Source organism: Protopterus annectens, chromosome 7.part0, assembly GCF_019279795.1.
Source record: "Protopterus annectens isolate FY-2018-M chromosome 7.part0, PAN1.0, whole genome shotgun sequence".
In the NCBI taxonomy this organism is placed as follows: Eukaryota; Metazoa; Chordata; order Ceratodontiformes; family Protopteridae; genus Protopterus; species Protopterus annectens.
In genome coordinates, this window is record NC_056739.1 from 1,229,995,275 (window position 1) to 1,230,020,430 (window position 25,156).

Here is a 25,156-nt window from a genome sequence, read left to right on the forward strand (position 1 = left end):
TAGCATCCTGCCATCACCCAGAATTACACCACAGTACAAGGACAAAATGATTGACTTTAACAATTGGCTAAGCTTCTGGTGTCATTCTAAGGGAATCCAGTATCTGACTGCCTGGGATGATATGATCGACAGACCATGCTGCTTTGCCAGAGATGGCCTGCACCTGTCGCCCTTGGGATTCCGGATACTGGCAAAGGCTCTTGCCACCCCTATAGTGCCTTTTTTAGGCAAGGTTCAAGTGACAAATTCACCACCATAACAGGTACAAGCAAGCAAAATCTGAGGGTAATGCTACTCAATGCTAGAAGTCTAAACCTCAACATGCACTCACTCGAGGCACTCCTTAAAATGGAGAACATTGACATCTGTGCAGTGACAGAGACCTGGTTCAAAGCTCCAGAGAGCACCCCTGCATTACCAGGCTATAATTCATACCACACCTTTTCGCCGCCAAACCCGGACCGAAACACTAAAGGTGGAGGCATGTCCATATTCATTAAGGATATCCACTCTTCCAAGCTAGTTGCTCAGCATAATGCATCTGAGATTATCCAAGTTCAACTAACTATGGGCAAAATCGCAATCCAGAGTGTAGCTTGCTACAGACCCCCCCCCCCACCATGCCCCAGGATTCCCACTCCTCTTTTCTTGATACACTGGAAAATATTAAGGTACAACCCAACACTCTAATAATAGGTGATTTCAACTACCCTATCATTAACTGGGAAAACTACTCATGTACCAACTCTTTTGCTCAACATTTTCTGGAAATCATCAATTCCAACACTTTGGATCAACTTATCCACACCCCCACCAGAGGCAGCAATATTCTAGACCTGGTCATCACCAACATGGGTGACCGGTGTTCCACACCAGAGGTCAGCTCCTCGTTGGTCAGATCCGACCACAAGCTAATCACCCTAGACATCCACATCCCGCTCCCACCCCCCATTAGGAAAACAACCGAAAAAAATTTCTCCAAAGCCAACTTCACGCTTCTTAAGACAGAACTGGTAAACTTCATGACACCCATGCAGATGGACAATAGAGGTACGACTGCTGAATCCTACACAAATGCACTTTATAAGCACTTACATGAGTGCATGGATTGTGCTATCCCTAACAGAGCCAAGATGCTATCCTCCAAAAAAGGAAGCCAGTCTGGTGGTCTTCTGCCATAAACAAACTCTACAACAGAAGAAAGAAACTGTTGCAAAAAAGAGTAAAATCCCACGATTGGAGGAACTCCCTGGTCAGCCTCAGTAAGAAGTTGAGATCCTTCATAAAATCCTCCAAAGCTAGTTATGAAAACAAAATTGCCACTGATTCTAAAGATAACCACAAAGCATTCTATAGCTATGTAAAAAGTCTCAATGGCAACATTCAGATCTGCTCTGAGTTACAGCACAATGACACTAAATATACAGAACCAACTGATATTGCCAACATCCTGGCAGATAGGTTCAGTGCTAACTTTACCCCCCCTCTCACCCCCTTAAGGGCCCATCTTTATACTGGAAGAAGGCAAAGTTCCTGTAATGACGGCTGCGCAGGTAAAAACTTCACTCTCCAAAGCCAAGAACACAGCATCCATGGGACCTGACAACATCCCAGGCTGCCTTCTACATGAACTACAGAATGAACTGGCACCCCACCTAAGTACCATGTTCAATCATAGCCTCACCTCAGGCTTTGTGCCCATTGAATGTCACACCACGACAGTTATCCCACTCCACAAAGGGGGGGGGGCCACAACAGAACCCAGGAACTACCGCCCCATTAGCCTGATGAGCCTTGTCTGCAAGGCCATGGAACGTATCATCATGGAACTCATAAACAAAGACATTGGAGATCTCCAAACCCTGGACCCCACACAGTTTGGATTTGTAAAAGGCAGATCATGTCTCCTAAACTTGATAGACTTCTTTGAAGTAGTCACCAAAGCCATAGATGAGGGTAAGGGGGTTCACACAGCCTATCTAGATCTCGCCAAGGCATTCGACACCATCCCCCACTCTGGAATTATAGATAAACTCATTAAACTAGGTATAAATCCCTATGTCACAAGATGGGTTGCCAACTGGTTTACTGAAAGAACCCACACTGTGAAAGTAACAGACTCCAAATCAGACTTCAGACCAGTGACATGTGGAGTACCACAGGGTTCAGTCCTGGGTCCTCTCCTGTTTGGTATCTACTTCTCTGAAGTACAGGCTAACACAGAAGGTCTTTGGCTAACTAAATTCACAGATGACTGCAAACTAGGAGCCATAATTGAAACTCCTAATGATGTGGACATCCTAAAAAAGGGCCTCACTGAGACAGATGCCTGCTGTCAAAGACATGGTCTCACGCTCAATGCCAAAAAGTGCACTGTCATCCCCTTTGGTAAAAATTCTGTACCCATGAACTACCACATAGGCAGTAGTCTACTTAACACTGAAAGTGTAATAAGAGACCTTGGGACATAGGTGGACAGTAGTCTCTCTTTTGATAATCACATCGCCAAAGTGGTCAGGAAATCCTTCTACGTGGCACACCTCATCACAAAAGGTTTCTCATCCAGAAAAAAAGAGGTCATTGTTCCCCTCTACTCATCACTCATTAGACCCATTATAGAGTACAATGCCCCTTTTGGCATGTACCTCACAAGACATCTACAACAACTGGAAAGGCCGCAAAAATACTTCACAAAGAGGATTACTGGCCTCAAACAGATGCCTTACGCAGACAGTCTCAAAAAACTCCAGCTTTACTCCGTCGCATATCGCCTATTCAGAGGTGATCTCTGCCTAACATACAAAGCTATGTCAAACCCAGAGCTGTTGGACATGCTCCACTTAAAGAAATCTCAATCCCTCCAAGCTACACGCTCTAGGGACCTAAGCCTTGTCATCATAATAAACAGAACATGCTGGAGGGATAGATACTTGTCCCAGAGACTTCCCATACTCTGGAACAGACTACCTATCTATGTCAAACAGAGCTCCTCATTAGCACTCTTCAAGAAAAATCTTGATGATTGGATGGGTAATAGGAAATTCACCCCGGGGATCACTTCTGTGGTTCTGCTTGACAGGGCACAGGAAAATAATTTTCTTGGGTGGCGAAAGCCAGGGTATATTTTTGGCTAGGCTTGTATAGGCCCTAGGGCCAATAGCCTAGTACCTACCTATGAACCTATATGACCAAAACATTTTAAAAAATAGTATTTACAATAGAACTCTTGTCTTCTTGCAACTACCTGGTCAACCCATATGGCCATCTGGTTGAGCTTATGTTTCTGCAGGGCATTGTATCTATGATGACACTGGGGGCCATAGTGGGTGATCCCTATCAGGGAAGACTGGTGCTCACCCAGCTCCTGATAGATTTCTATTTTCTTCCAGTCTGACCCATTTTTATACGCCTGGATCTTATCTTGCTGTCTTTGTCAGGTCAGCTTGGACCATGATCTTGGGCCATCACAGGTGCTGCCATCACTAGAAGTGCGAGTACCAGAATGAAGAAAGTATGAGCAGGGCTTTAGTGCACAGGTTTAGAACCGCTCGCTCTGGGGTGTGAAAATACCGTAACCAAACCCATTAACAAGAATGGGCATTGCAGCAGGTACTGTTATTATTGGCACGTTTGGTCTCACTAAAAATGCTTTGGCACCTTCATGTCTTTTTAAAGGAATGCATTCACATTTCATTTATATGGTGGAAAGAAGTCATTAATGAAATCATCATTTTTTAATATTACTTAAAATTGCTATTGCTGCTGTGCATTGCCTTTGCTACATCTTGGAGTATTACACCTGAATGTCATTCATACATTCATCATGCAGTATGGCAGCAGTATTAATGTTTTTTTATCTTTTGGGGAGGGAGGTGCTTCTTCAGAAATAAATATTGTATGTGTGAGTACCAATTTTTAGTAGATGTTAAATGGTTTGAGGTGGTAAGGTATGCCAGATTATGTTAGCTGGAGCAAGGATTATATTACTATGCATAGGACTCCATTTTGCTTTTTCTAAACATGGTCATCTTAGAGAATAACTGAGGCTATCTGTGCATTCCTGCAGCATTCTGGGGACTGCTGAGAACTGCAGTGGACTCTTCCACTACTCCCAGTGCATTCATGGGTAGCCAAAATCTGCCAAAGTTGCTGTACACATCTGTGTATTACTGCAATTCATAGAGATAAATGTAAGAGTCTTATTTGCATACACTTGTAAATGACCCAGATGTTATGTGAATAAGTTTAATACTGCCATATTAACTTATGCTTACCTTAGTTGTGTGACAAATGACTTAGGAAATCACAGACTTTTTAAAGTAAGAAAAATAAGAGAAATATTACACATTAATATGAACTAGTTAAAAATAATGTAAGGTTATTGAGTTCACTTCAAGAAATGTTTTGTTTTACTCATATGATGGACATAGTGCAATGGCTTTGGTGACGACTGTAAAGTCGTCATTTGTAAATGGAAAACCATTACTGCAGTAGTGGGAATGATTAGTAATCACTGAGAAAATAATTTACATTGGTGTTATTTAGTGATTGTGCATACATGGTAGAAATGTAGGGATTTCATTGTGAAGTACTAAGTGGCAAGGATGTTCTGTTGGCTCAAGATACATGTGTTTACTGTGAGATTTCTGAGTGTCACTGATGAATGCAAAGATAACGGTATTGATTACAAGAAAGTGATAGGGGCTAAAGGAAGGATGCATGTGTTAGCAAATTGCTTCCTTACTATTGTGAATGTATTCATGATAACATAAGCATTACTTCAGCACAACTTTACTTGGATGGACTGAGACTGTATGTGTGTATAATTATGTTTTTTTTGTCACCTAACTTTTTTCCCAGAGAATTTCAGGTATGTTTTCATTGTTTGTGTTGTCTGACTGATGATTACATCAAAAGTATTTTATGAATGACTGTGGCATTTATTTTATTATTTATTTTATTTTATTTGCATTTGTTTACCGGGATAGACCACTGGGCCAAAGTGAGACCATTTTCAGTGGAAGCCTAGGGAGAAAAGCTCCAGACATAGTATAATTCTTATGGGTCTACTTTGATTCACTGAAAACTCATTTCACTGAATTTCAATTCACCCTCAAAAAATTGCTGAAAGCTCAAATCACTGAAAACTCATTTCACTGACTCACTTTTCAGTGAATGCAAGCACTGTTGGGCAAATAAAATGTATATGCCCTTTTCCCCACTGTAGTGCAATCCTGGAGTTACTATATATAGTTAGGGGAGGTGAAAGCTAATAATATAAAACCAAAGGTAAATGGGGGGCCACGCCCACCACATGCCCCAATGTGGGAGGCTGTGCCCCCAACTATATATACTAACTCCAGGATCGCACAACAGTGGGGAAAATGGAATATATATTTTTTATTTGCCCAACAGTACTTACATTCAGTGAAATGTGATTCAGTGAAATGAGTTTTCAGTGAATTAAAATAGACACACTTCTTACACAATATAAATGTGGAATCATATGTGACAAACATTATACATTCATTTAGAATCATATGGGGCAAGCATAATACATATACTGTAAAGCATGACATTACATTTGAGCAGCAAAGTACAGATTAAATAAAGGAGCATATAATGTAGGACTATGAAACAGTAATAACAGAGCAGCAAGCAAAATTAGACCTTAGAAAGGTAGATCACGGTTCAATAACAATGACATTGAGCAGTAGGTCCACCTGGAGATAGGAAGAGCTTGGTATGTAATCTATACTAGATGTAAAATAGTACTATCTAGGAATTTTGATTAGGCCAGATACCAGGAGGTTAAACCTGAAGTGAAGATTAGGAATTGAGAAACACTATCATGTGGTAAGAGCACCTTGCATTACTTTAGATGGTAAAAGTAGAAGGAAAGTCTTTCAGGATGGGAGAGTACATGGATGAGGATATTTAGAGCAAGAGATGGAAAAGTCGGGGATGGCAGGAGGCAAGAAAGGGGGTTCAAGTTATAGGAACTACATCCTTAGTGCAGTTGTACTGCCATAGATAGGTTTCAGGGATATCTTAAAGACAGGTGCACTGCTGATTTACCTTACTGATTGAGGGAGATTATTTCAAAGTTTGGCTATACTAAAGGAGTAGCGCATTTGCCCTGCTGAGTGGGTTGGTTTCACTACATTTAGGAGTAGCTGGTTATTGGATAGGAGAGGTCTTTTTGGTTGATATTGTGTCAGTAGAGAAGACAAGGAAGGGCAGCTAGATGGTTTATAGATACATTTGTGTGAAGTGGTCAATTGAATAACAAAGAGATAATGTGGTAGTTCTAGCCAGTTTAGTTGGTGTAGAGATGAGCAGTGGTGTGAAGAATAAGTCACGTTTCTTACAAATTTTGTGATTTTATTGTAGCATGAGGCTATTTTAGATTTGAGGGAGGCCTGATTATTGGTCAAAGAGAGGTGCACCATAAAGAAGAGAGGGTAGTAGGAAGGAAGAGGCAAGAGACAGCTTTGCAGAGTGGCTGAGGAAGTATTTTTGTCTATAGAAAGTTCCCAGTTTTTGGTATGTTTTTTTAATATTGGTCTGAATGTGCATGTCAAATATCAAGTTTTTATCTACGATGACACCGAGCAGTTTGGTGTGCAGTACAACTTCAATAATTATGACGTTTTGGGCTTGGATGTTGAAATTTACCTTGTTTAGTGGAGTGGAGTTTTTGGGTAGAAAAAGAACTAGTTTTGTTTTGTTGGGCTTTAGGGTGAGATGGTTCTTGGACATCCATATCTCTGTAGTAGTGAGGTTGTCTTGTGTGAGATGGTGTAGTTGGCAGCACAGATGATTGCGGAATCATCTGTGTATTGGATGACAGTACATTGGGTAAGAAAAGTGTGACAGTTGTTGATAAAGATGGTGAACAAGAGGGGCCCTAGAATAGATCCTGTGGAACACCTGTAGTTGTGTCGAGGAAAGGAGAGAATGAATTTGTTGCCTGTTAGTGAAGTAGTTTGAGAACCAGTCTAGGGACTGGGGTGAGATACCTATGCCAGACAGTTTAGTAAGAAGGAGAGATTAGGAGATGGTATGGAAGGCCTTGGAGAGGTCTAGAAAGAGGGAGGAAATTGTTTTTCCATCATCTTGGGCCTGGTTAACTATGTCAGAGAAGGATATGAGAGCTGTAGTAGTGCTATGACCAGGTTGAACTCCATGTTGGGTGGGGAAGAGGATTTGGCTGTGAAGTACATATTGAAGCAGTTGGGTGTGGATGCACTCTTCCAGCATCTTAGAAATGAGAGAGAGGATGACAATGGGTCAGAAGTTGGAGATGTCAGTGTTAGTGCCAACGTTATGTAGAGGCAGAATGTATGCCTTTTTCCAAATAGTGGGTATATAGGATTCCAGAATAGATCTGTTAATAAGAATGCTGATGGGAAAGGCTAATGGATTTGCAGCAATTTGAAGGAACTCAGCAGGTAGGTCGCCTGGGACGCTGGTGGAAGGTTTGAGCTTTTCTAGCAACTTTTGTATTGTGTTGGTAGGGTAGGTGAGAGACAGTTTGGACTAGGGGTATTTTAAGGGGATGGGTTGGAAGGAAAGGTGGTAGTTAGACTGGCAATAGTATTGATGAAATAGGAGTTAAAGACTGTAGTTATTTCTGTTGGAGTTTTGTCAGGGTATATGCAAGGATTGTTAATTGACCCTGGGTTTAGTAAGAAATTGATGAAGCTCCAGAACTTTTAGTGTTTTGTTTGTGAATGTTTTGTAGGGTAAAGAAGTAATCTTTTGTGTCTTTTTTGACCAGTCACTTTACTTGATTATGGTGTTGTTTGCATTTAGTCTGGTCGGAAGTGATATTTTATTATGTGCAATAATGATGCAAAGAAGGGCTCAAGGCAGAAAAAGGACAGCTTCAGCCATGAAGATAACCGTATCCTCATGGCTGCCTTTAGAGCATAGGGTAAATGTCTGTTTAGTAAAGGATGGCCCAAACAAGCTGAGAGGGCAAAAGCCTGGAATCAAGCTGTAATGGACATTAATGCAGCTGATGGAAGGAACCACACATTAAAACAGTGCAAGAAGAAGGCAAATGATATGGCAGGACATGCCAGAGCCAAGGTTTGGCAGAATGCAATTGCCTCTACCAGTACTGTGTGGGCTTCTAACACTCTGCCCTTTAACACCAGATTAGGAATACCTCCTCTTTTTTCATGGGAATGACTGTGATACAGATGATGACTGCACTGGAACAATCAGAAGTGATGTGGACATTAGCTATCACCAACATCTGCATCAGCAGCAACCATCGGCTCAAGAAGGTTAGTTTAAAAACAGTAACATATATTTATATACAGAACTAAATGCTGGTCGCATTCCTGAAGCCTGGAAAACAGCTATTGTAAAGTTGTTACACAAGGATGGCCAAACCATGGACCCTGGTAACTATAGAACCATTGGTTTCACTAGCCTCAAATGTAAAGCTATGGAGCACACATTATCTCAGTATTCATAAATCTGGACATTGAAAATCTCTCACCCCTGTATCCTCATCAAGTTGGCCTTATCTAAGGTAAGTCCTGATTCTTTACCTCACTACTTTCTTTTGAAAAGTAACTGAAGCAGTGGATAGTGGTTATGCAGTGCATACATATTCTCCATGCAAACATTATTGATAGTCTTGTAAATATGAATATAAATCCTTATATTGCGAGTAGATAGCTAACTGGTTATCTGACAGTTACCAGAGGTGGACCACAGGGCTCAGTTTTGGGGCTTTTCCTATTTGCCATATATTCCTCAGACCTTCAGGCCAGCGCTTCTGGCCCATGGCTAGCTAAGTTTGCAGATGACTGTAAATTGGTTGTTGTTATTCAATCGTCAGCTGACTCAGAATTGCTCCAACATGGCTTAGACAATATTAACAATTGGTGCAAGGACAATGGTCTCAAATTAAATGTTAAAAATGCAGCATAATTCATTTTGGCAAAAAAAAAAACAGTTTCACTTACCATATAGGAGATGCACCACTCCAATAAGACACTGTTATAAGGTATTTAGGCATTCTTGTTGATAAGTCTTTATCATCTGACCATCGTGTCTTCACAGTAGTTCGGAAAGCCTTTTATCTGGCCCATGTAATTTCCAAATGCATCTCCACTAGCTTGAAAGAAGTCTTAATTCCCCTTTACTCATATCTTATCACACCCATTTTTGAATATATTGCACCTTTTGGCATGTATTTATACAAACATATCAGACAAATTGAGAGACCTTAGAGATTCATAACTAAGAAGATCAGTGGCCTCAAAAATATTAGTTATCAGGAGAGACTGGCAGCCCTTTCTCAGTACTCAGTCTCTTACAGATTCCTCCATGGAGATCTATGTCTAGCCTTTCATTCCATGAAAGAACCAACCCTATTTGATCTCCTTCTCAGAACTAATGGCACATCAAATACTTAGGATTATAGGATCATAAGATCATAGGACATTACTAGGCTAATGGCCCAGGGGATCTTAAAAGCCTAGCCAAGTTCTACCTTTATTTCCACAAACAGCACCTATTCTCCTTGTCCAAGATGGACACAAGTGGAACCCCCACAGGATGAATTTATGGTTACCCATCCAATCATCCAGATTGTGTTTGAAGAGGGCCAATGAAGTGTTCTGTTCGACCTGAAGTGGGAGTCTGTTCCAAAGGTGTGGTAACCTCTGGGTGACAAATCTGTCCCTCCAGCAGGTTCTATTAATGTCACATACCAGGTTAAAGTCTTTAGAGCGAGTAACCCATGTACCATTTGACTTGCAGATATACAGCATTTCCAGTAAAGCAGGGTCAGAGACTGCCTTATATGCAAGGCAGAGATCACCTTTGAGTAGTCTGTATGAAAAAGAATAAAGTGAGAGTAATTTTAGATGATCCACATAGGACAGATGCTGAAGACCTTGAATTTTCCTTGTAAGAAACCTTTGTGGTCTCTCCAGTTGCTGCAGGTGTTTGGAAAGGTACATGCATACCAAAAGGGGTGTTGTACGCAATTATTGTCCTGATGAGGGAAGAGTACAGGGAGGTTATAACTTCTTCTTCTTTTCTGGAGGCAATGCCCTTACTTATGAGATGAGCAATATCAAATGTCCTTCTTACCGCTGTGGAGACATGGTGATCAAAGGTAAGGTTGCTGTTAACCTGTGTGCCCAGGTTTCTCACCACTGAGTGCATACTTAGGCTGTTGCTATTGATGTGGCAGTTAGTAGGAACATCGCTCTTACCAAAAAAGGATGATAGTAATTTTTTTTTGCATTGAGTTTAGGGCCATGACTTTGGCACCAATCGATTGTTTGTGTAAGACCCTCTTGTAGGATGTTGACATCATTTATAGATTCTGCGACTACTCCTGCAGTCATCAGCATACTTTATCAGCTACAGACCTTTAGCTTTTGCTTGTACTTCAGAGAAATAGATTCCAAACAGTAGAGGTTCCAGGACTGACATCTGTGGAACACCACTGGTTACAGGTCTGTTGTTGGAGGTAGATTTCCCTTGTGTTCTATCAGTGAGCCAGTTAAAGACCCATCTAACGATACGATGTAAGGGTTGATACCTAGCTGGGTGAGTTTGTCAATGATGCCTGAGTGGAGGATAGTGTCAAAAGCCTTGGCTAAGTCTAGGTAGGCTTTATGCACATATTTTCCCTAGTCCAGGGCCTTGGTGACTGTCTCAAATAAGTACACCAGGTTTAAAAGACATGCTCTCCCTTTTGACAAATCCAAACTGAATAGGATCACGTGTTTGGAGATCACCAATATCTTTGTTGATAAGGTCCATGATGATTCACTCCATGGCTTTGCAGATAAGACTAGACAGGCTAATAGGTCTATAGTTTCTAGATCAGTGGAAGCACCACCTTTGTTCAAATGAATAACAGTTGCCATTTTCCGTTCAGCTGGGACAAAGCCAGTGCTTAGACTATCATTGAAAAGAATACCCAGTGGTGTTCTTAATTCTTGTTGGAGCCGATGTAAGACACAGCCTGGGATGTTATCAGGTCCCAAAGATGCTGTCTTTTTGACCTTAGAAAGGGTGTTTATGACCTGCTCTTTAGAGATACAAGGTAGGGGTCATGTGGTAGGGATGTCATGGAGTACGTGTTGTGGGGACAGGGTACTGAAGTTTTCAAAGAACCTGTCAGCTAACAGGTTAGCTATGTCCACAGGCTCAGTATATGTGGTATCATTAACTACCAGTTTGGCACAAATCTGGGCTTTTCCTTTTAGTTATGGATGTAGCTAAAGAACGCCTTATGGTTGTCCTTTGTTTGAGGAAGCTAATTTGGATTCGAAGTTTGCTTTAGAGGACTTCACAAAAAGTCTTATTTACTTGTTTAAGCTGAGGGTGGAGTGTTTCCAGTATAGTGCTCACTCCCTCTTACTCATAGACAGCAATTTCTTCCTCTTATTGTAAAGCCTGTTAATGGCAGTTGTCTACCAGGCAGGTTTGCTCTTTCTTGAGGAGCTTAATTTGGTCCTATCAGGTACGGCTATTTGAATGCAGTTATACAAGTGTTTGTATAAAGCATTAGTGTCGAACTCTGCATAGTTGCCAGTTCCATCTGAGGGGGGAGGTGAAGTGAAGTTATTTATACCATTCCGTAAGAGGTTATAATCTGCTATGGAGAAGTTTTTTAATTTAGTTGCTGCTGGGGGGGGGGTGTCAGGTGTGATAGTTACTTCAAATGAGACTCATTTGTAGTCAGAACTCACCAGGGAAGACCTGACACTGGGGATGCTACAGTGATCTCCCATATTGGTAAGCACCAGATCCAGGATTTTGTCACCCTTTTTGGGGGTGTCAACCAGCTGGTCCAGGCATTGGAGTTAATAAAGTTGAGGAACCTTTGGGCAAGTGAGTTTGAGCACAATTAATTTGCCCAGTGAATGGTTGGGTAGTTAAAGCCACCCAAAACCATGGTGTTCATCTCTATCGTGATAAACTCATGTAGATCCAAATAGGCAGAGTGGGTGTCCTAACTCAGTCCTGTAGCTAGCAATGATTTGAATTGGAGTCCTACTTGAAGCATCTCCAGGGAATCATACAGTGTAACCAATCTGGAGATGTACTTATCTTTAATGAATATTAATATACTGCCTCCTTTAGTTTTCACACCTTCAGTTTGTGGTCTGAACGTGTGGAAAGAGGTGTAACCTGGTATGTCTGGGGTGCTGTCCACAGTCTTGAACCAGGTCTCTGTGACTGCACAAATGTCTGCATCTTCCAAGGTGAGGACTGCTTGCAGTGAGTGCAGTTTCATGTTAAGACTCCTAGCTTTTAGCAGCATAACCTTGAGGTTGTTTTTAGATGGAGTTTTTACATCTTGAATTCTGTCTTTGAGACACTGCCTAAAAAGGAACTATGGTGGTGGCAACAGCCTTAGCTAGTAGCCAAAGTCACAGGGGTGACAGATGAAGACCATCTCTGGCCAATTATTGAAGTAAATAATTTTCTGTTTATATTGCGGCATCATCCTAGGTGAAGGTAAAGCACTGCTTAAGGCTAGGGACATACCTACCTGAGACGCATAGTCCAAGAACTCAGTCATGTCTCTCTTCATATAGTCCAGAGGGGTATGTCTCAAGTCATTCACACCAACATAGACAGTGATGGAGTCATAACAGTACCTGTTGTTTAGAGACTTGAGTGCATGTGTGATATGGAGGATCCTGGCACCAGACAGATAGCTGACTGTGACCTTTTTTTTATCCAGCCTGGCAAGAGGGACATCTGTGTGTCTCATGATGGAATCACCTATGACTAATATGTTTGGTGTTGTGTTTTGCCTTAAGGGCTTGACAGGTGAGACACTGGTATGTGAGCTATTATGTGTATTGTGTTCTGCAGAGGAAGTGTTATCTGTAGAGTGCTTGTATTTGTGTTTGGGAGGTCTCTGGTGTTTAGGTATGTTTCTGGTGAGGACCTCTTCATATGTAAGTATGTGTGATGTGGGTTGGGTGGAGTAGGAGGTGAGGTGTACATGCTGTTATGTACTGACTGGTATGTGAGAGAGCATGGATTCAAGGTTCTTAATATAGTTGCATCTCTCACATGTTGAGTTTCTGTGGACTAGAAGTATAGGGTTGTTGGTGAACATGAATGTTGCTACACTGCCTCAGGATGCCCATGTCGACCAAGCTGGCTGGAGAAACTGTGGGAAATTGTCCATCCATAGTGTCAGGTAAATTTATATGGTCAAAAAAAGAGGTCATATGTAAGAATGGCTAGTGGGTGAGAGGTGTATTGTTATTTCCAAGGCTAGGCTTAGTCTTCCACATGACAGTAGAGCAGTGCTGTGAAAAACCTCTGGAGGACCACAAGCAAAGTGCTAAGGAAAAATTTAACAAGCAAAACATTTGTGACTATGCCCATCAACAGTAACCACTGCTACGCAGCAGTGCATAATGGTGCACTACACACAAACAAAGGCAAATGCGGGGCTTAAATAAAACAAAAAATAACCCTTTTAACTCAAACTAGCCAATAAGGATGAGCTCTATCCAATCACCCTTGATTAGATGGGACCCAGACAGCACTCTCCTCCCATAAAGGTGCAGAATGGCCTTCACCATCAAAGATGGCTTGAATGTGATGCTCAGAAGTTACAAAACAGACTCAGAAACATCAAATCTGGAACTGGGCTGTGCTACAGTTGAATTAGTACAGTATACAGTAAAATGTGGCAAAAAACAGTTCAGACAATTCAAACAGACAGTAGAATGCAAATACAAATTAAAAGTGCAATATAGGAGCAAAAACAGGCACTTGAAGTTAGTTGGAAGCAACAGATACCTCAGATCTTTCAGTATCTCAGTGAAAGGTTGGTTTTAGTGCTCAAGTGATACCAAACAGTCTAGATTCAGCAAGTCTGAATCTGACAATTGCTATAAAATGCAGAAGTACTAAAAATTCAAAGTGCATAAAATCACAGTCACAACAGCAAAAAGCAGTTTAAATAAAGTAGCAATTCACCAGCAATTCCCAGCTTAGAAGGTTGTAAGCCACACTTGCCTGCCACAAGAGTCTAGACCACAAAACTTCCTAATGTAAAACAAGTGGTTTTGGAGCCCAAGTGCTTAAGTCAGAATTAAGACACTTCAGAATGACAGACTTGGGTAAAGGAACCAAACCATACTTGGGTAAAAGAACGAAACCTTCATCAGCAAATAAATATAACATTGTGCAACAGATTCATATCCAAATGTATTCCTCAATTCTGGAACATTTCACTACATATCATACAGAGTAGCACCCTTGCCACCTTGAAGGTAAACATAAATAACTGGATGGGCAGCCTCAAATTCTCACCCATTGTATCTTGCCTTGCCCTCGTTAAGACTAGAGGGATATTTTGAATAGGGTTTTTTGGCTAGGCTTGAATGGTCTGCAGACTGATTGCCTAGTACTTTCTTATGAACCTATGACAAGTAATAATGACATTAAGCACACAACTTACTGTGGCACCTTCCACATCTGCACATAATAGCAATGAAGGCAGTGTGCATGGTAAGTGTCCCCCACAACTTCTTACTCAGTATATAGTAGTGTATATTACTTCTTTATTGGTTATATTTTCAAATTATTTTTACAGGGTCCGCAGCATAAACAATTGCACTATACCAATAAATTTGGAAGATATAAGCAGCAGAGTGTCTGTTGAAGATGATGATGATGGTGATGATGAAAAGATAGTTATATTTATTGGGCAGCCTGAGGAAAGTGGCACACATTTCCCAAAGGAACCAAACCATACTTGGGTAAAAGAACGAAACCTTCATCAGCAAATAAATATAACATTGTGCAACAGATTCATATCCAAATGTATTCCTCAATTCTGGAACATTTCACTACATATCATACAGAGTAGCACCCTTGCCACCTTGAAGGTAAACCTAAATAACTGGATGGGCAGCCTCAAATTCTCACCCATTGTATCTTGCCTTGCCCTCGTTAAGACTAGAGGGATATTTTGAATAGGGTTTTTTGGCTAGGCTTGAATGGTCTGCAGACTGATTGCCTAGTACTTTCTTATGAACCTATGACAAGTAATAATGACATTAAGCACACAACTTACTGTGGCACCTTCCACATCTGCACATAATAGCAATGAAGGCAGTGTGCATGGTAAGTGTCCCCCACAACTTCTTACTCAGTATATAGTAGTGTATGTTACTTCTTTATTGGTTATATTTTCAAATTATTTTTACAGGGTCCGCAGCATAAACAATTGCACTATACCAATAAATTTGGAAGATATAAGCAGCAGAGTGTCTGTTGAAGATGATGATGATGGTGATGATGAAAAGATAGTTATATTTATTGGGCAGCCTGAGGAAAGTGGCACACATTTCCCAAATGTAATGGTAGAATCTCTTTCACCCTGCAACGTTAGTAACTGCAGAAAGTGACAGTGCATCACATGGTCAAGCACATGCTGACATTATACTCCAGCTTGTAAAGGGAGAAAATCCATGCACCTCTTCACCAGTATCTCCAAACACAGATGGACACTTTCAGGATGATGGCAGAAATTCAGAGGTAATAGTGTCCACAGTAACACCTTTACAAAGGGAAGCAAGGTACAAGAATATGTCAAAGCTACCTCAGAAAACAATGTTCTGTGACACTGTTAGGGCTCTCAGCATTGCCACAGTCAGCTGAAAATAGTCAGTGCTCTCCAGGGTATGCATGAGGATTTCCAGCACTACCTGTAAATGGCACAGAGTAGGGATAATGCCATGATCTCACTGATGCATAGTATAGTGGCATGCAGAGCATCTATGGCCACCTCCATTTGTACATTACTTAGGACATACCAGACTCAAGTAGGATGCACTTGTGGATGGGGAAGAGGATGAGTTATTGTCCAGACACGTGGCATCAGATAACATGAGACTACATGTGCTATCAAGAAAGTGCTGTAATTAGTAGGGGATAACAAGCCCAACAGATTTCATGCAGGCCATATCAGCATTTATCTACATATAGTACAACCTCTCATTTGAGGTGCCAGTGCCCCAGCACTGTCAGATCAGTGCCTCTAGGATCACCTGTATCAAGTAGGTTACAACATCATACCAAATCAATACCCAGCCCCTCTTCAAAATCACTTGCACCATCACTTAGTCTATCTTTAGGAGATGTGTATGCACATTTGACTTTGACCTAATGTGATTTAAATGTAACATTTCTGTTATAAATTTGACCTTCAGACAACTTTAACGTTGAAGGGAAATAAGTTACTAAACAGAGAAAAACAGGACAGGGTTTCAAGACACTCTTAACTGTATGTATTTCATTCCTGTAATGGTGCTGCTTAAAACCTCAAGGAAGGGTGGAAAGAAGGCTTTCTGACATAACATAAAACTGAAGTCAAGTCATTAACATCATTAATGCTTAAAGCATTACCATTGTTACAACTGGTAAATGCCTACAGCCTAAACTAGTAATATACAACTATTCAGGAAAACACCAGCACTACACAAATAATATTTTTTGTATGTGAGGTCAGACATTAATGATGATGACAATATGAAATAATCTGATGTGCAGTACCTCAACAGACAACAAAGTTCAAACTAAGGAAACATTTTGTAATAAAAGACAATAATATATTACGTTTATAGTCAACTGCAAGATATGAACTTAGTATGAACTATGTACTAGTTGTACCACTTCAGGACATTTAGTAAGTACATACCTAGGAAAACCACCTCACTAGAATGTATTGTGCAAAACAGTTAAAAATGTGGTTATTACTTATATAATGTCTTATGACATCACTGAACAGGAGCCAGTGAACACTCAGGTATGACTTTTACCAACAATAGTATGAGTACCTGCTCTGAAACAAATAATATTATTTAAAAATGAGAGGGAATGTAAAATAAACAGTGACAGGAGACTAACCAATATACAGAATAGCCCACAGGTATCACTGCATGCATCAATTAAACTGTTTAGTCCAGATTCATAAAGGTTACCACAAAGTGTACACTTTCTGTATTCAGGAACAGCCTTACCGTGATGCTTGTACTCTCTATTAACTAAAAAGATTACACTAAGTGTACAAATAGTATGTACTTTATGGTAACCTTTGTGAATCTAGCATTATATGTTTTTTACAAGAAAAGAAACAATAGTATGAATGTCATGGCCCATAGTTCTGGACTAGACTGTACCTATTTACCTGTGTAGCCATATGCCGTGGATAGGCCTATTGCATATTGTCCCTTACTACTGTTGCTGGCTGATCATGATTAGTCATAGTAGGGCTGGAACTGGGAGGCGTAGTGACAACATGGGTCACTTTACTGTTAGACCAGCACATGATCATGTTGTACAGAATGCAACATGCAGTAGACATCCTGCATGCAGTAGCTGGGTCATACTGAAGGGCACCTCCAGACTCATCCAGACACCTAAAATGACTCTTTAAGAGGCCAAATGGCTTTTCAATGACTAAACTGGTCTGGGACAGGGCTGTGCTGAAGTTCTCTTCTACAGCTCCCCATGGATTTCTCACTGGTGTCATGAGTCAATGTTCCAGTGGATATCTAGCATTACCTAAAAGAAAACAAAAAGAGAAAAGGGGAGACAAAGCAAAGAAAAAAGTTATTTAGTATTCTGCAATCCATTTTTACCATGAATAACTGCTTAAATGAAAAAAGAGAAGAAAAAAAAATATTTCCACTTAACAAGAAGATGACCACTGGGCATCCTACCAGGCAGGAAGAGGCGGCTGAGTGAGCTAGTGTGCCAGATATGAAAATTGTGTCCACTGTCTGGATGCTGAGTAGAGTCATTAATGATGCACCCCATTCATCACACACTACCTGGCAATTGATGGAATGGTAGACATTGCTATTGCTGTACTGCTTCCCACATGGACCAGATGTGGCTCTAATTGCAATATGGATGCAATCCATCACACCAGGTACCTCAAGGAAATGTGCCACCCCATAAAAGTTACCTATAGTCTGAGCTTGGTCCTGAGGTGACTCTGGGAAATAGATGCATTGCTTCACATGTGCCAATAGTATATCCAGGAACTGCTGGAGTATCCTTAAGGCAGAAGCCTGTGAGATACTCAGTGTGCTCCCAGTCTGTCTCTGGAAGGTCCCCATAGTAAGTATATTGAGGGCTATACATACCTTTAAATCCATAGGGATAGAAAATTTAAGTATCCACCCAGTGCCCCTGTAGGATCAATACATACTCAGTAAGACCTTTACAATGTCCCTGTCCACTCTGAACCTATCAAGTATCTCCTGATTCTCAAAATTATAGTTATTCTCTGCCTATATCTCCACCTTCTTTGATAGTGAATGCAGTTGGGCACAAGCTGTTTTAGGTTGGCCAAGACAAGCAGCTCACACCGAGAAATAGCAAGGCTAGCTGCAAATGACAACATTATCATGGATTGCAAACTAGACGGCAAAGCTGTGGTTATATGTTTTTCTAATGACTCTGTGGATGGCACAGAGAAGTGTGAAAGACTGACAATGAATCACAAGTTGGCAGGAGAAGGCTTCTTTACCTTATGCAATTTTACATCATTTCTCATTTGCATTAATATTACCTTATTGCTAAAGCTCATTCACAGTCATTGCAAGCTAGTGTAAGTGACCTCTATGAATCGTGGCTTTGCTGGAATGATTTGTAGACATAACGGATAGCCTTTATGTGTTCATGTAATGACTATAAATGCCACCCATAATCCCCAGTTTTTATCTCTGAGGATATATTTTTATACTATACATTTTGTGACCTACTCCTTTATCAACCACAGGTCTTTAAGCCATTTTTTTCCACTAACATCATTTAATGCTTACTACCTTTTCCACTTAATTTTACCTTTCGGCTAAATGTCTATTGCCTTTTTGGCTTCATTTCTCATATTATACAGAACCCCCTTATTTCTTTCTGGTTTTCCCTTCTCATCAAAGCTACTTTTCATCTGTTTCTGACTTTCTTTAAGTACTGTATTTAAGATTAATATGGTATCTTTGTACATTGGCTGATTATACAAATATCTTATGTTTCACCCTTGTATTTTAAAAATCTTTTTGTTTTGTCTGTATATCATCCACATATGTTTATTAAATTATTATATTTTGTAATTTGTTATTTTTGGTGTAGTTAAATACTTTGCGTTTGTAACTTTGGACCCGTTCCAAAATTGGCTTTGCTCAGTAGGACTACCAAGAGTCAACAAAACATTAATGAAAATAAATAAAAATAAAATAACACGTGGCCTTTAATCAGACAACACTATATAATATTTAGGAAGGGATAACAAAAATATTGAATATGATAAAAGTGCCTTTATTTGTGTCCATCCCACCAGAAGACTTATGAAGGAGTCCTGCAACTGACAATTAATACTTTTTTTCTGTTTTGTTCTAGCTTCCAGAGAGTTCTTTATAATCTGACTTAAAACAATACTTTCATTTTATAAATTAAACAATTGCGGGAGTAAATTAAGGGACATAATAGTGGTGTATTGTAAGGCAACTGCAGGAATGATTTGAAATAAAGCTAATGTTTTACTTTTTTTCCAGATTGCTTACATGTATGTCATTCTCTTTTAAGGATATGCATAGCTTTCCCCAATGCATTATAAAGCACAGCGGCATAGCAATGGTGTTGTAGTAGGGGAAGCTGAACTATAACCATGTGTGTGTGTGTGTGTGTGTGTGTGTGTGTGTGTGTGTGTGTGTACATATGCATAAATTTATACATAACCATATGCACACACATGGGGTGATGTGGCAGAGAAGTGAAAAATCCTTACAGTGACCAATAGTGTTTCAGATAAATAAAAAAATAAAAGGGAAGTAAATAGTGTGGGAAGAAATAACCAGGGAATTGTTATGGCTAGGCTTGTATAGGCCCTAGGGCTGATAGCCTAGTACCAACCTATGAACCTATAAAATAGGTCAGTTAGATGCAGGGAGGTTTTATTTAATAAAACTTAGGATAAAGCTTCTGTATCGCAGAGGTTAAAGTACTGATTGTGGAATAAACTTTTAAGAAGATGATGGGATTTGGACTTTAAGCATTTTGTATCATTTTTTAGACGCATTACTTCTTTTCTTGCTTTTGTAAATAACAAAACTGATGCTATGCGACTGCTGTGCACAAAATATATATTCCCAAAATATAAAAAAGTTATTAGTAAAATAATAGCAATGACCTTTAAAACTGATATAAGCAATCATTTAGACATGCAGCTAAATAAAATATTTGTGCCTGTCATTTAAGGGGTGCTGGAGGGTTTAATTTTGTAAAAGGAGGAATTTCTATAAACGGAGGGGCTAAAGCAATTATTGTGGGGAGCAACAGTAGTTATTTCTCAAGCATACCATCCCAGAAGAAAATACATTTTTGGCTGGTTGGCTTGAACTCTCTTTTCAGTGTTATGTAACTACATTCTTAAAACAGCCTATATTCCACCATGACTTATTTTTCTGATCTATCAAGAGAACATTTAAGCTAAGGCATTGGATATAACTACATGGCCAATAACACTAGAGAACATTTTACAAATATGCAATTCTATTTTAATTATCCATCTTCCACCTAATAAATGAGCTTATTAATATAATACTCAAATAAGCAAATTAATTTATCACTACATAAACAAGAAAAGCAAAATTCACTTCCTAAATTTAAAACAATGCAAAAAGAGTTAAAGAGATATTTAAGGGGAATAAAACTAAAAACAAAACAATACTTTACTATTGCAACATGTTGTAACTGCTTTTGTTGAAGAAAGGACAGCAACCAGGCGAGAAGTCACATGAGATTTCTGCCCTCCACCCAAGGTGTTGAAAAGTGAAGCCTGAAAGTGTTTGGAGTTATTTCCAAGTGTGCCAATTACCTTACAATAATATGACCCACTGTAGATTGGACTCCTAATATACATGACCCCTTGAACCACACAGTATGCCACTTACTACAGGTCAATGGGCTTTACTGAACTACATGCACTATACATAGTCATACCATGGATTCATTGTGATTTTCAATTATTTTTAAGCCAAATATAAAAAAAAATGTTGTATGCCACTAGACTGCAGGCGACAGCATTTTTTTTTTTTTTTATCATGACCACATATTTTTTTGATCAGGGAAAGTAGACAGAAATAATACATTACGTTTCTACTGTAATGACAATAAATTAGTATCCCTAATTAAAACAAGGGAAATCAGGTAAGGCCATAGCTACTTCAATTTGAAAATACTGCCGATTTTAACAAAACAATAATAAAGGCACATTATGGCATCCGTCAGACTAATCTCGTCTTAAATATATTAGAATGAATATGAAACCAGGGCAGCTGCACAGCAGAGAGTAGAGAAAATGTCTTGAATCTGGAGTTTTAGCCTGCCGATCCTCTTCTTCCACAGCTGATTCATTTTACTGTTAATCCTTGTGTATTTAGCTAGGCACAAACATGTGGACTACCCCCCCCCCCACCCATGGAAAGGGTTGTTAATTATGTGTGACCCAGCTAGCACTCCCATTTATGTGTGCGTGCGTGCGTATGTGCTTCCTCGCTACACATGGAATGAGGTCAAGGGCAGATTGTACTTAATAAATGCTGTCTTCCCTCCATCCATGTGGTGGACTGCTTTACTGTCATTATAGACTATGCGAATATCTTCTGGCGTGAGATTCAGTTCAGTGCCTGTTCTTTGTGCTCGTACTCGCAGGTAGATGTACATTTTATTTGTCAGTTGTAGCATGTAAATGTGCTACTTTTCCCAATTATAGAAGTATTTGCAAATGTAAGAGTCAAATGTTAAAAACTTTTTTCACTTCGGAAGTTTGTACAGATTTCAGTCCCATTAAGGCTTTACATTCAAACTGCAAAAATAGCATTCATGAATTGCTGAGTTACTGTAAAGTGCATTGAGTTTTTTGTTAAAATATAAAATGGTACCCTGATTTATAATAAATGCAAGGTGTATGTGTGTGTGTGTGTGTGGGGGGGGGGGGCTTTCTTTTTAGTTACCTTTAATATGCAATAACTGGTTAATTCACCAGGAGCTGCACAATAGCCCCCCCCCTCTCCCTTCTCATTCCCTCCAGACTGCAAGTAAATCAGGTGGAGATTTAAAGTTCTTTGTCTGTCTCGACTGTAAAAGGAACCTATCTTTCAACGTGACTCTGTACCATAAATGATAACCCAGAGTGTAAGAGTTTCAAGTTGTGAGTTGACCAAAGTTGGGGGTTGGAGAGTGTTAGAACAGCCTAAAAAGTAGTACTAACCTTAGAGCATATGCTAGTGTTCCTTGGCATGGACTTCTGGCAGTAAATAATATTCTGCAGACATGCACAGAAAAAAACATTGAAGTCTCTTTCAAATGTTGTGCAAACTCAGTGTTACCTGGCTGGCCTGCTTCACTTTGCTTAAGCAAAGATAATAATACAATATTTCTTTGAAAGCCTGTATATTATCTTTGTTTATGCAATTTCTTTGAAAAAACATGTAAAGTGAACATGATTCCTTTTCTCTAGTACAGGGAATGCTTATCATACTAGCGTCCCCACGCCATATCCCTGAGCATGCAAATATCCATGCGCATGCTTTTTACCTAGAGTGGAATTCTGGTGCAGATATTAGCACTGTTGTCACACAGCTCCCATTTTTCCAATTCTTACTCAGATAGGGGTGCCTTTTTTGTAGAGTCTGTGTGTCTTCCGCTTTTTTTAATTTCTCCAAGTCTTTCGAGTTTCTAATACCGTGACAGGAATGGACCCCATTCCTAAGTCAAAGTACAATTCAAGTTCCTGAAATTAGTATTGTTTCAGTCCTTGATGTCAGCCAAAAGTGCTCTTCGGAGCACCCGCAACGCAATGTGCCCAGTAATGGCTCCTTCTGCAATTCATATGGGGTTAAATGTATTGATAACATATCTAAATATGATTGTAGATTCTTTTTTATAAGACCTGTTGCTCCTACTACTACTGAAACTGTCTGGGTATCTTTCTTCCACATTGCTCTCATTTTTGCCTCCAAATCTTGATATTTTATGACTTTGGGTCTCTCTGTATGCCAGACACTGTAGTCACTGGGTGTGGCGATTTCAAGGATCAATGCTACTTTTCTCTTCTTTTCATGGACCACTACATCCAGTTTGCTAGCATCTATCTTTTGAACTGTTGGGAATGGATGATCCCATGTGATGTAGACTTCATCATTTTCTATGATGCTTTATGGATTATGTTTCCAGTGTTTTTCAGCCACTTCAGTACCATAAGGTTTGCATTATCCCCAGTGCAACAGTCTTGCCACATTATTATATCTTTCAGTATACTGTCCTTCTGCCATTAGTATGTCACAACCAGTTCAGTTTTACAAAACCTACATTTGTCTGTTTCTCCCACATGTTCAATGGACTTTGTAAACTAACATGTACATAACCCACTATCTTTTGCCACCAGTATTAACCTTTTTTCTCTTGGTTTGAATTTGCATCTCCTTAACCATTCCTGTGTTCATTACTGATCAACACGAGGTTCTTCCAGATGTTTTCTATACTTGCAACTATGTTTATGCATTTTCCACATTTCTTGCCTTCTCATCTGGTCCTTCACCTTATACGTTCATAGGTAGGTACTTGGCTATCGGTCCAAGGGCCTAAGTAAACCTAGCCAACAAAGTTCCCTGGCTTACGCCAACCCAAGAAAGTTGATTTCCTGTGCCCCTGTTGAGCAGAGCCACAGAAGTGATCCCCGTGGTGTATTTCGTATTTCCCATCCACTCATCAAGATTTTTCTTGAAGAGCATTAATGAGGAACTTTGCTTGACATAGATGAGTAGCTTTTTCCAGAGTATGGGAAGTCTCTGGGACAGGAATCTATCCCTCCAGCATGTCCTGTTTATTGTGGTGACAAGGTTTAGGTCCCTAGAGCATGTAGCTCGGAGGGATTGGGATTTCTTTAGGTGTAGTATGTCCAACAGCTCTGGCTTTGACATAGCTTTATATGTTAGGCAGAGATTGGAGTGGGCAATATGCTACAGAGTAAAGCTGGAGTTTTTTGAGATGATCAGTGTAAGGCATCTGTTTGAGGCCAGCAATTCTCTTTGTGAGGTACTTCTGTGGCTTTTCCAGCTGCTGCAGATGTCTTGTGAGGTACATTTCAAATGGGACATTGTACTCTATAATGGGTCTAATGAGTGTCGAGTAGAGGGGAACAATGACCTCTTTTTTCCTGGATGAGAACCCTTTTGTGATGAGGTGTGCCATGTAGAAGGATTTCCTGACTACAGTGGCAATGTGATTTTCAAAGGAGAGACTACTGTCCACCTGGTTCCCAAGGTCTCTTATCACACATTTGGTGTTAAGAAGACTGCCGCCTATGTGGTAGTTCATGGGTACAGAGTTTTTACCAAAGGGGATAACAATGCACTTTTTGGCATTGAGCTTGAGGCCATGGCTCTGACACCAGGCATCTGTCGCAGTGAGGCCCTTCTGTAGGATGTCCACATCATTTGGGGACTCGACTATAGCTCCTAGTTTGCAGTCATCTGCAAACTTCATTAGCCAGAGGCCTTCTGTGTTAGCCTGTACTTCAGAGAAGTAGATACCAAACAGGAGAGGTTCCAGGACTGAACCCTGTGGTACTCCACTTGTCACTGGTTTGAAGTCAGATTTGGAGTCTGCAACTTTTACAGTGTGGGTTCTGTCAGTGAGCCAGCTGGCAACCCATCTAGTGATATAAGGATTTATACCTAGTTTAGTGAGTTTAGCTATAATTCCTGAACGGGGGATGGTGTTGAAAGCCTTGGCGAGCTCAAGATAGGCTGTGTGAACCACCTTACCCTCGTCTATGGCTTTGGTGACTGCCTCAAAGAAGTCAACCAGGTTCAGGAGGCAAGATCTGCCTTTCGCAAACCCGAAATGGGTAAGGTCCAGAGTTTGGAGGTTACCAGTGTCTTTGTTTATGAATTCCATGATGATACATTCCATGGCCTTGCAGACCAGGCTCGTCAGGCTAATAGGGCGATAGTTCCCAGGATCAATGGTGGCTCTCCCTTTGTGGAGTGGGATAACTGTTGCTGTGCGCCATTCAGTGGACACAAAGCCTGAGATGAGTCTATGATCGAACATGGTG